The following is an 8,822-nucleotide window of genomic DNA, read 5'->3' on the forward strand; positions in this document are numbered from 1 at the left end:
CTGGCAGTTCTGGAAATGCGTCGAAATTCTTTCCGGCTGGACTCGGAGTGTGTTCTGTACGCGTTGCGAGATTTGGGCAGGTCCGGAGAGGGAGAGGGAGAGGGAGAGGGGGGGGGGAAAAAACAGTCGGTGACAGCAGTCAACAGGAGAGGGGCAGCCGCGCAGACCTGAGAATGATGGTCCGTGGGGCCACGCACGTGCGTAGGACACCGTGCCACGTGCCGGCAGCTAACCCGGGGTGTTTTTAGTGCTTAACACATTCTGAACTCGAGAACCCTGGGTGGATCAATGATATTACGGAGTACTCTAGTATTTGAGCTCAACACTTTCTGAATTCACGAACCCTTGGTAGAAGTAATTTGTGTAGATGTTGAATAAAATGTGACTTGATCACAATTACAATCTAGTAGTTGTTACAAATTTGAATTACAATCTAAGAGGAAAACCACTTTCTTGTGCAAAATTACAAATTTGCAAACTCATCTCTCTAATAACAGATATATTCATCCACTTTCACAAACCCTAATCGATGTGGTTTCCCTCTCCCACGCATATCGGCACATTCATCAAACAAATTCATAACTATGTAATAATTTTGGAGGTTGTATACATAACAATGAAAAAGGCCGGAACTGTTCCATTATCTTAAAAAGATTCTACGACGAGATAAAATATTTGTCATGTATTTCTTTTACCCTTTCCTCTCTAGGCGACCAGGCCTTGGCACTAAAGACTGAAGGCGAACATTGAATCCAAGCGTGGTGAACGTGCTTATCACCGGAGAACCGAGAAGGAGGAAGAAAATATATGGTAATGCAATGGCTAGTGAATCCATTGGTTTTTTGTTTTAAGCTGAACTAACTAACATTTGAAAGCAGTTAGAATGTTGAAATTTCAAAGTCTACATAGGCTCAAGACATGAGCAAATCGGTAGCCAGTCAGCCAGACCTTTCGATGCTAACTTGATTCCTCGAGAATGTTGTGAAGTTTGATTGGTCCAGCGCGCAAATCAAAGATTCAGCGCACACCTAGTCTTGGTCGAGGCTCATTTAACTTTTTGCCCCGGCAGGTTCGAAGATTGGTCCGTTGTTTTCAGTCAACTTCAAAATTTTGCATTGCTCGAACACGAAGGCATTTATCCATGTGTCAGGCTATCCGAGCGACACAATAGGGAGGCTACGGTGGCTTGCATTGCATGTTACAACAGACGCCACGTACAATGCCGCCTACCACCGATTAGTTGCGGAAGGTGCAGCCGTCTAGCAGCCTAGGGTGCGGCTGAGTGGGGGGCTCCAGAGCAGTGGAACTGGAGGAACTGTCAGAGGGGAGATAGATGTTGGCATAGCAGAGGGGACATGTGAACGAGGTGGAAGGGTGCAAGTGCAACAGAAGCTAGGGTGCGGCGCTTGGCGTGCGGTGGACTTGTTTCTGGATGTCAGCATTGCAAGATTTTTTTTTCCGAGTTTTTTTTTCTTCGAGTTTAAGACATCTGTGTACAGGTTTACGAGATGCGGCGAGGTACGATACGGAGTACGGATCTGTACACACGCCTTTGCTTGCTTGCACGCGCTAGTCGTCTTCACACACATACCATCCCGGGCCAAGCATCCTCAGCACCTGGTCGTTGTCGTGCCGTTTCCCCCGGTGGTTTCCGCTACGCGCTGACCCGCGCGACGAAGCGTCAAAAAGCCTCGCGAAAACCCGCGGGTGCAGGTGCAGGTGCAGGGGCGCGGGTGGCGGCGGCGTGGAACGCGCGAGCGAGGCGATGGTGGTCAGGAAGGCTCCCCGTAGTGGAACGGAGGGCCCGCGGCGGCAACCCACAACCCAACCATCGGCGGGCGGGCGGACTCCACACGCGGTGCGACGCGGGTGGCCGCGCCTCGCGCGCGCGGAGGGAGATCGCACTCAGCCACCGGGAACTGGGGGAGGGAGGGCCGGCCAACCGGGCAACGGGTGCGTGCATGCCATTGCCGGCGTCGCCGAATGCCCCTCCGGCGCGGCGCGGGTCCCCCCGCCCCGACAGGCGCTAAAGCGGCCGCGCACGCCTGCGGGCTGCGTGGCCGCCCGGGGCCCCGCCCGCTAGTGCGCGCGCGCTGGTGGGGTCGGGGGGCGTGGTGGGACTGGGGATTCTGGGAGCCGCTGGCTCCTCCTCTCCTGCTCCTGCTGCTGCACCGCACCGCGCGCCCGGGCCTGGCCGCTGCCGCCGGACGAGCGATGCGCGGTGCGGGTGGGGCTCATGATGGGCGCGTACCATTGTTTGTCGGGGTCGGGGGCCGGCTGCCAGCGCCGATCCATCCATCGATCGAAATTCCCTTGCCGTTGCGCGCCGGAGGGCACGCACCTTTTTCTTCGCAGGGCGTCCGTTGATCCGGCCTCGTGTTGTTGTTCCAGTACTACCCCGTCCCGTCGTCTACTGTGGCAGCTCCACGGAGAGGGAGAACAAAAAAGGGCAGGGCCGTCCCTTCCCCGGGGAAAAGACGATTTGCACGAGGAAGCAGCTCGGTGAAGACGCCAAAAAGAAACCTGAGACCTAGTTAGCTTTGCCACACATTAGATCATCCCGCTTCAGTTCCGCTGTCTCTTCTGCGCGAGCGAGCTCGTCATCGATCATGGTTTACTTTCGCCTGCTCCGTCAGCGGCGCACCGTGAATTCGTGAAAGAAAGCAGGTGCCGATAATCAGCCGCGCGCGCGCGCTTTCGGGCAAGTACGAGGCTGATGGCCGAGCCGCCGCTTGTTAATCTCCGTCTAACCCCTGCTTTTGCCGAAAGCCACAATGAAGGCGGTCGAGAAGAAACCCGCTTTTGGAGATGGAATTTTAACGACGATCTTCTCCCCCCGCCTGCGTCTGCGTGGGTTGCAGTCGCAAAGGTGGTGACTCGTCTGGAGGGAATAAAGCTGCCGGCGATTACGCGGCTGCTTTGGGTGACCTGACCCCGCTCGGTCGAGAGGATAAGCTAGGTTTAAGTTTAACCCGCTCCTTAATGATGATGGCTTCGCGGCTCTCCTTGTGGAGTAGTAGTAGGTTATTAAGATAGATTGCAGCTGTTAACTATTAGGTCGATCGATTAGTTAATATACTCGCCGGGGCTTTTGATGCGTTGAAACAAAAAGTCGTCCACTACGTACACGTCTCCGATCGAAACGCGAATGACTTTTCTCGCCGGGTGTGTTCAGCGTTTCCGCGGGTTCGGCCCCGGAAGTCGCACCGCAGAGATCGCACGGCGATCTTGTCACGCTCGAGGGTCGCCGGCGCCCGGCATCAGGGCATCATTATTGCGTCGGAGATTAGAACGGGCGGTGAAAACGCACCACGTCCAGGTTCATAGCATACTACTACGTATACACACACCTGATGACCCGTGCTCTCGCCTCTCTGTGAAAGCAAAAGGGGAAGGCTGCGTGCGTGCTCGCCCCGCTGCGGCGCCTAGCCAACAGCAACCGACAAGGCCGATGAGCTTTCCTGCCCACCAACACCAGCACGACACGAGAGAGACGGTACGATCTTGGCCTTGGTAGCGACGACGTACTGGCCGCTGGCGGCTGGGTACGCCACTAATTTATGACCGCGCGGCGCGCAGGGGGAGGCCGGCAGGTGCGCGCGGCAAGGCTGCGGCCGCAAAGGAAGCAATGGCAGGGAGGAGCGCATCGTGCCCGGCGCATCGATCGGCATCCGGCCGGACGGCAGGGCACGCTCGCACGCACTGACTTCCACCACAATGCCGGGGCAGAGGGGGCTCATCGGCCATCGCATCGGAGAGCCGGAGGAGCGGCTCGATCGCGGCTGCCAACTTTACGAATTCAATGTAGCCCTGTACTATCTCTCGCTGCCACGCCACGGCGAAAAGCTTCTCGGCCTCTTTTATTGTGTCCGGTACGAGCAGTAGCCGGCCGTAGGGCGGCTTTCTAGCTAGGGTTTAGCGTCGGCCTCCGCCGGCCGGGCTATCATCGCGCCGCGACCGGCCGAACGTCGGCCACGGCAGTGGGCGGGCAGCGGGCTATTGGCTAGGAGTAGCAGAGCGCGCGCGCACCTGTGTAGGCGTGTCGCCGTGTCAGCGGAGCTGTGGCTCCGGTCGACGATTATTCGATCCTCGTCCACCCAGCGCAGCGGCGTGCAAGCGTGATAGTACTGTGCGTTGAGGGTTCAGGTGCATGCATGTCATGCAGATGCGGCACCACGCCGAGGCCGTGTGGTTTTGTGGTGCCGCGGGCTGGGGCAACAGTACGCGCAGCAACTTTGTCCTCCTAGGTTAGGGCTGCCCTGTCGCTAGACGGTTCTAGGGCCGTCAGGTCGGTCCATCTCATACAAGTCTATCTACTTTACTGACAGATTTACCAACATTTTCTCAAGTGTACTTATGAATGACCAGCCGTTATTAATTTTTTTTAAAAAAATAAGTCTACTGCATGAGAAGGACCTTCTTTTAGCTAATTAAGAACACTTCCCGATAGTTATTCACAAAGTGGCTAGCGATTCTTTTCAAGAAAAAAAAAATACTGATAGGGGATTCTTAGTTGCTATTTTTTTCCCGCACTCGGGGTCCTCGGTCACTTAAGAGGAAAAATATATAAATAAAGAAGAATAAGGACCATCTCCAATTTGAGAAAAACACTTAGAAAATGCTCAATTTATTGTAGTGTTTGCATAGTATCTTCGCTACAATTTGATATTTATCATTTTTTGATTTGGGAACATAATATACAACGCTACATAACAGAACAATCTGACTGTTTCACATTTTGATATTTCTTCTTTTTTTTTTTACAAGCACAAGGTTTGCATATCACAAAAAAAATCCATGTGTTTTTTAACTTCACATTACATCCTCCAAATAACGGAATGAAAGCCTAAACCGATCTATAAGAACCTAGGCGGGCTTTCGAAACTAAGAAGAAACGTACACATACACCTAAGTCAATTTGAAAGGAAAAATGCACCCTATTTCTCCCACCAACTTACTCGTATTCGTACAGCCAAGTGCTAGGGTTCTTGTGCGTGCTTTGATCAGACAATCAAACCGCAGCTAAGGAGTGCATATTTCTTTAGGGCTCCTAATTATCACCAATGATTACTACTCGAGAACAAAAGATCATCAATGGCCGCAAGTACTAGGCTTTTCCGGCTTCGCCTTTCTCTCTCGGCGGTCACGTCAAACTTAATAATCCCTGGCGCTTTCCGCAACCAGGAGCGCGTTGGTTTTGCCATATCCGGTGTCCAGGCCGTGGTGACTGGTGAGTGCCCGCCCTGGCTTAAAACTTGCGGCTTGTAGCCTAGTGCTCGCCCTAGTCAACCTAGTAGTTTTCTCGCGGGAGGACGACGACTTGTGGTTGGCCCGGCCGGTTTGTGCGCTTTGTTAGGTCGGGTCGGGAGAGGAGACGGTGCGTGTGTGTGACTTAGTGGAATGGACCACAAGACCAGGACCAGGCGTAAGCTGCTGTGCTCGGCCACCGCCCCTTCCACCGTCCAAACGCATAGATCTCGGTTGGAAATGCCCTCTCGAGCCGGTTTCGCCGCTGGCTGCGTGTTCCTCCCTCCTCCCTGCTGTGTATTCCTGGCCCGTGTGGCAACACCATCTCCGAGAGTTCGCGTTCCTGAGCAGGCAAATTAAAGCAGAGCCCTGCTATACGTCTCACATCGATTTCTTGCAGGTAAACGTCACCAGAAAAAAAGAGGAAGAAATGAACGTAAACGGCGAGGTGTCGTCGTGAGGATCGGGCAGCGTCTGCGCCTGGACGCGCGGTGACAGGATTTTTCACCGCGGTAGACGGGCGGGTCCGGCGACGAAATCCGGGCAGAAGGGGCCCCAGGTGTTGTCTAATCCCGTGGCACCTCGACGTGGCCTGCACGCCTCCGCGGTAGTGGATTCTCGCATCACCACCCCCGGATCCCTGCCGCGCCTCCTCCGCTTTTTTCCCCTCAGGCAGGCCAACTGCCACTTTCCCCTCCGTTTTTTTTAAGCTCATCCATCTCTGCACCCTGCTGCATGTTACATCAGTGCTTTGTATATACAGGTGCCTCTAAACGTCTGTTCGTGTCATCGTTGTCAGCTTGCTCTTCGTTTTTCCTCCGTGCTCTCTGGAGTTGTCTCTTGCTGTTTGGGGCCATTGCGAGGTTCTCTGATCCGATCATGGCGGACTGGAAACTTATATGCAAGTGGGAGAATGAGGGGTGCAGCGAGAGGACAAGGAGTGGTTGCGTTGTCCTAGCTGGGGAAAATAGTGGTTGGTCAAGCGGACCGTCGGCCCAGAGGTCAAGCGGGTCTCAACAAAGTCAATCGTTTTCAGACGAAATTTCTATTCAGAACTGCAGACAACCATGTTTATCGCGAGACAAGGGAATGGCAGGAATAAACTAGGCTGCTAGAGGCGGATCGAATCTTAACCCTGTCATGGGCTGACCGACGGCTGGAACAAACAAAGATGTCCAAAGGTCAAAAGTGAGCCCCAGCGAGACGATCGGGCAGGGGTGGGCGATCGTCGATGGCTGGAAATATTCAGCGAATCGCTCGGACACGAACATGTCAAATCTCTGAATCGCAGACGAACATTGACAGCACAGAGCGTTGCTGTGCTCGCCGTGCATGCCATGCCAAGGGCCAGGCGGCGTGGCTCGTCAAACCTGAGCAGAAAAAGGTGACCGCAAGTAGCTTCGGCAGCAGAGAACCGAGCAAACACCTGCAGCTTCCGACGATCGAGGCCCCCCAGGAAAATATGGCCGGAATACTGTCGCGACACTGTTCCAAAAGCCTTTGGCTGAACACATCTGCGTTGGACTACGTGCTTCCACAAAGTAGACCGATCGAAAAAGATTTTGCGATCATACACTACTAGTTAATTACCGTTCTAAAAGTCGTGTGCTAGAAAGCATGGACGCGTCCTTTTCGTTCATCTTGGTCCAGGACGTGTCTTTTGAACTCTGAAAGCATGCCATGCCATGGATATCTGAAGCGCTTTTGATTTCTAAAGCGCAACGCGACACCAAAACCCTGCGATCGAATGTGGTACGGAACGGAAGCAAGTACTGCCAAACCTAGTGAGCTTTCGTAGCGCAAAAACGCAAAAAAGCTAGGGCACGAAGTTATTTGGTAGTTTTGAGCAAAAGATGTATATATGGTATATCATATCACTTGCTCGCTTTTTATGATTTGATCCTCCTTTGAAACTCCTCGTCTTTTTTGGGGACAGGACTACAATTCGGCCGGCGGGTCACGCATTCCACTTGTAAAGCTGGCTAGAGAGAAGCCGAGGTGATGAGCAAAGCTACGGTAGCTTCAAGGATACGTTACGCTGCATTGCGCTCCTTTTGGTCGGGACAAAAAGATGGAAGCAGACTCCCACCGCCAAAAAGCCATTGTGGTCTCGTCTGCACAATGTAAATTATATTATTCTGTGTCCAGTGATGGTTCAAATGTTACTGCGGTTGCAAGGAGAGGACGCGGTAAAATTCTAGCGATTTCTAACCGCATCAGGCATACTCGTTAACAGTATTCCCACCAGCTGTTAATTAAAATAAAAGATCAAAGAACATTGCGCCAACGAAGTGTAGACAGGTAGACGTCCAAGAAGAATTCTTCTCGGCGTTGCAGGTACACGCAGCTTCCTTTAGTTTGGATTCCCCTATCAAAGCTAGCTGCTCTCATTTTTTAACCTTATTACCGTTGGTGGAGCTGCAAGAAATTTGGCCGAAGCTAACGAGACCGGCGCGGCCATCTCCCAAGTTACTTCCAACACGGGTCTCCGACTGTCACCTTCACCTCCTCCCTCCTCGGTCCTCACCATCTCCACTTCATGTTATTTTATAGTTAAGCTTAGTCCTGAGAGGAGCATCAGAATGGAATGACACGGCCGGAGTGCGCCGGGGCCGGGAGAGCTAGGTCAAATCGAATCGCCCTCGCGTATCTGCCTCACCTAACACGCATACCCAGTGGCAAAACCCATCATTACAAGCACTCATAACCTCTTCTACTAATCACCTCTCGTATGGGTTATGACATGCATATGAACAGGCATAATCCCAAGCCTCTCTTCTTGGCCTCTTGGGGCAGCTGCTCTGGCTGATCTGACCCTGTCTGTGGATGCAGTTACACCAACCTGTGATTTGACACGCGACATACCCAGGGCAGCAGCAGGCAACAAGTAGTACCTAATGCTAAGCTAGCAAGCACTATGCACTGCACATGTGATCAGTGATGATCTTGCAACTAGCAAAGCTTGTTATGGAGTTACTGGAAAGTTTCAGTTGTCCAAAAGAGCATGTGGAATGAAGCTGCTACGAACACTAGTTTATTGTTCATGATTCTTTTTCTCTCCTTCTAAAGCTGCTGTGTGTGCTGACGGACAAAATAATTCCAACCTCTCGTGTTTGCGAAGGCGCAGCCAAACGAGAAAAAACCAAACGAGCCGTCACTGTCGCCGGGTGTATGCATCAACCCCAAATCTCAGTGGAGAGTGGGGCCCCGTCCGGGAGGCAGCTACCTAGTCTCATCGTCCTGCTCCTTCCGGTGTGAAATGATCGTGCTGCTAACAAAACAAAATTTAAAACGCATTAAAAAGTTTATACACGCCATCCACGGACAAGCCAGGCAGAAAGACGTACGCTCAAAGCATGTGTGCAGCACCAGGCGGGCCAGACCGACCGATACAAAAGGCCCGCATGGCCCATGCATGCATGTTAACTGGCGTGTGCAATTATTTTATTTACAGATAAAAATGAAATAGTTTTTGACTACACGAGGAGGTCTAGAATAAAGAGTGCACGCTGTTGGTGTCTTCCTTCGACAGCGGCAAAGCGAAGCATGACCCGATGAGGTCAAGACTGATGGTG

The sequence above is a fragment of the Panicum hallii genome, chromosome 1 (assembly GCF_002211085.1).
Source record: "Panicum hallii strain FIL2 chromosome 1, PHallii_v3.1, whole genome shotgun sequence".
In the NCBI taxonomy this organism is placed as follows: Eukaryota; Viridiplantae; Streptophyta; class Magnoliopsida; order Poales; family Poaceae; genus Panicum; species Panicum hallii.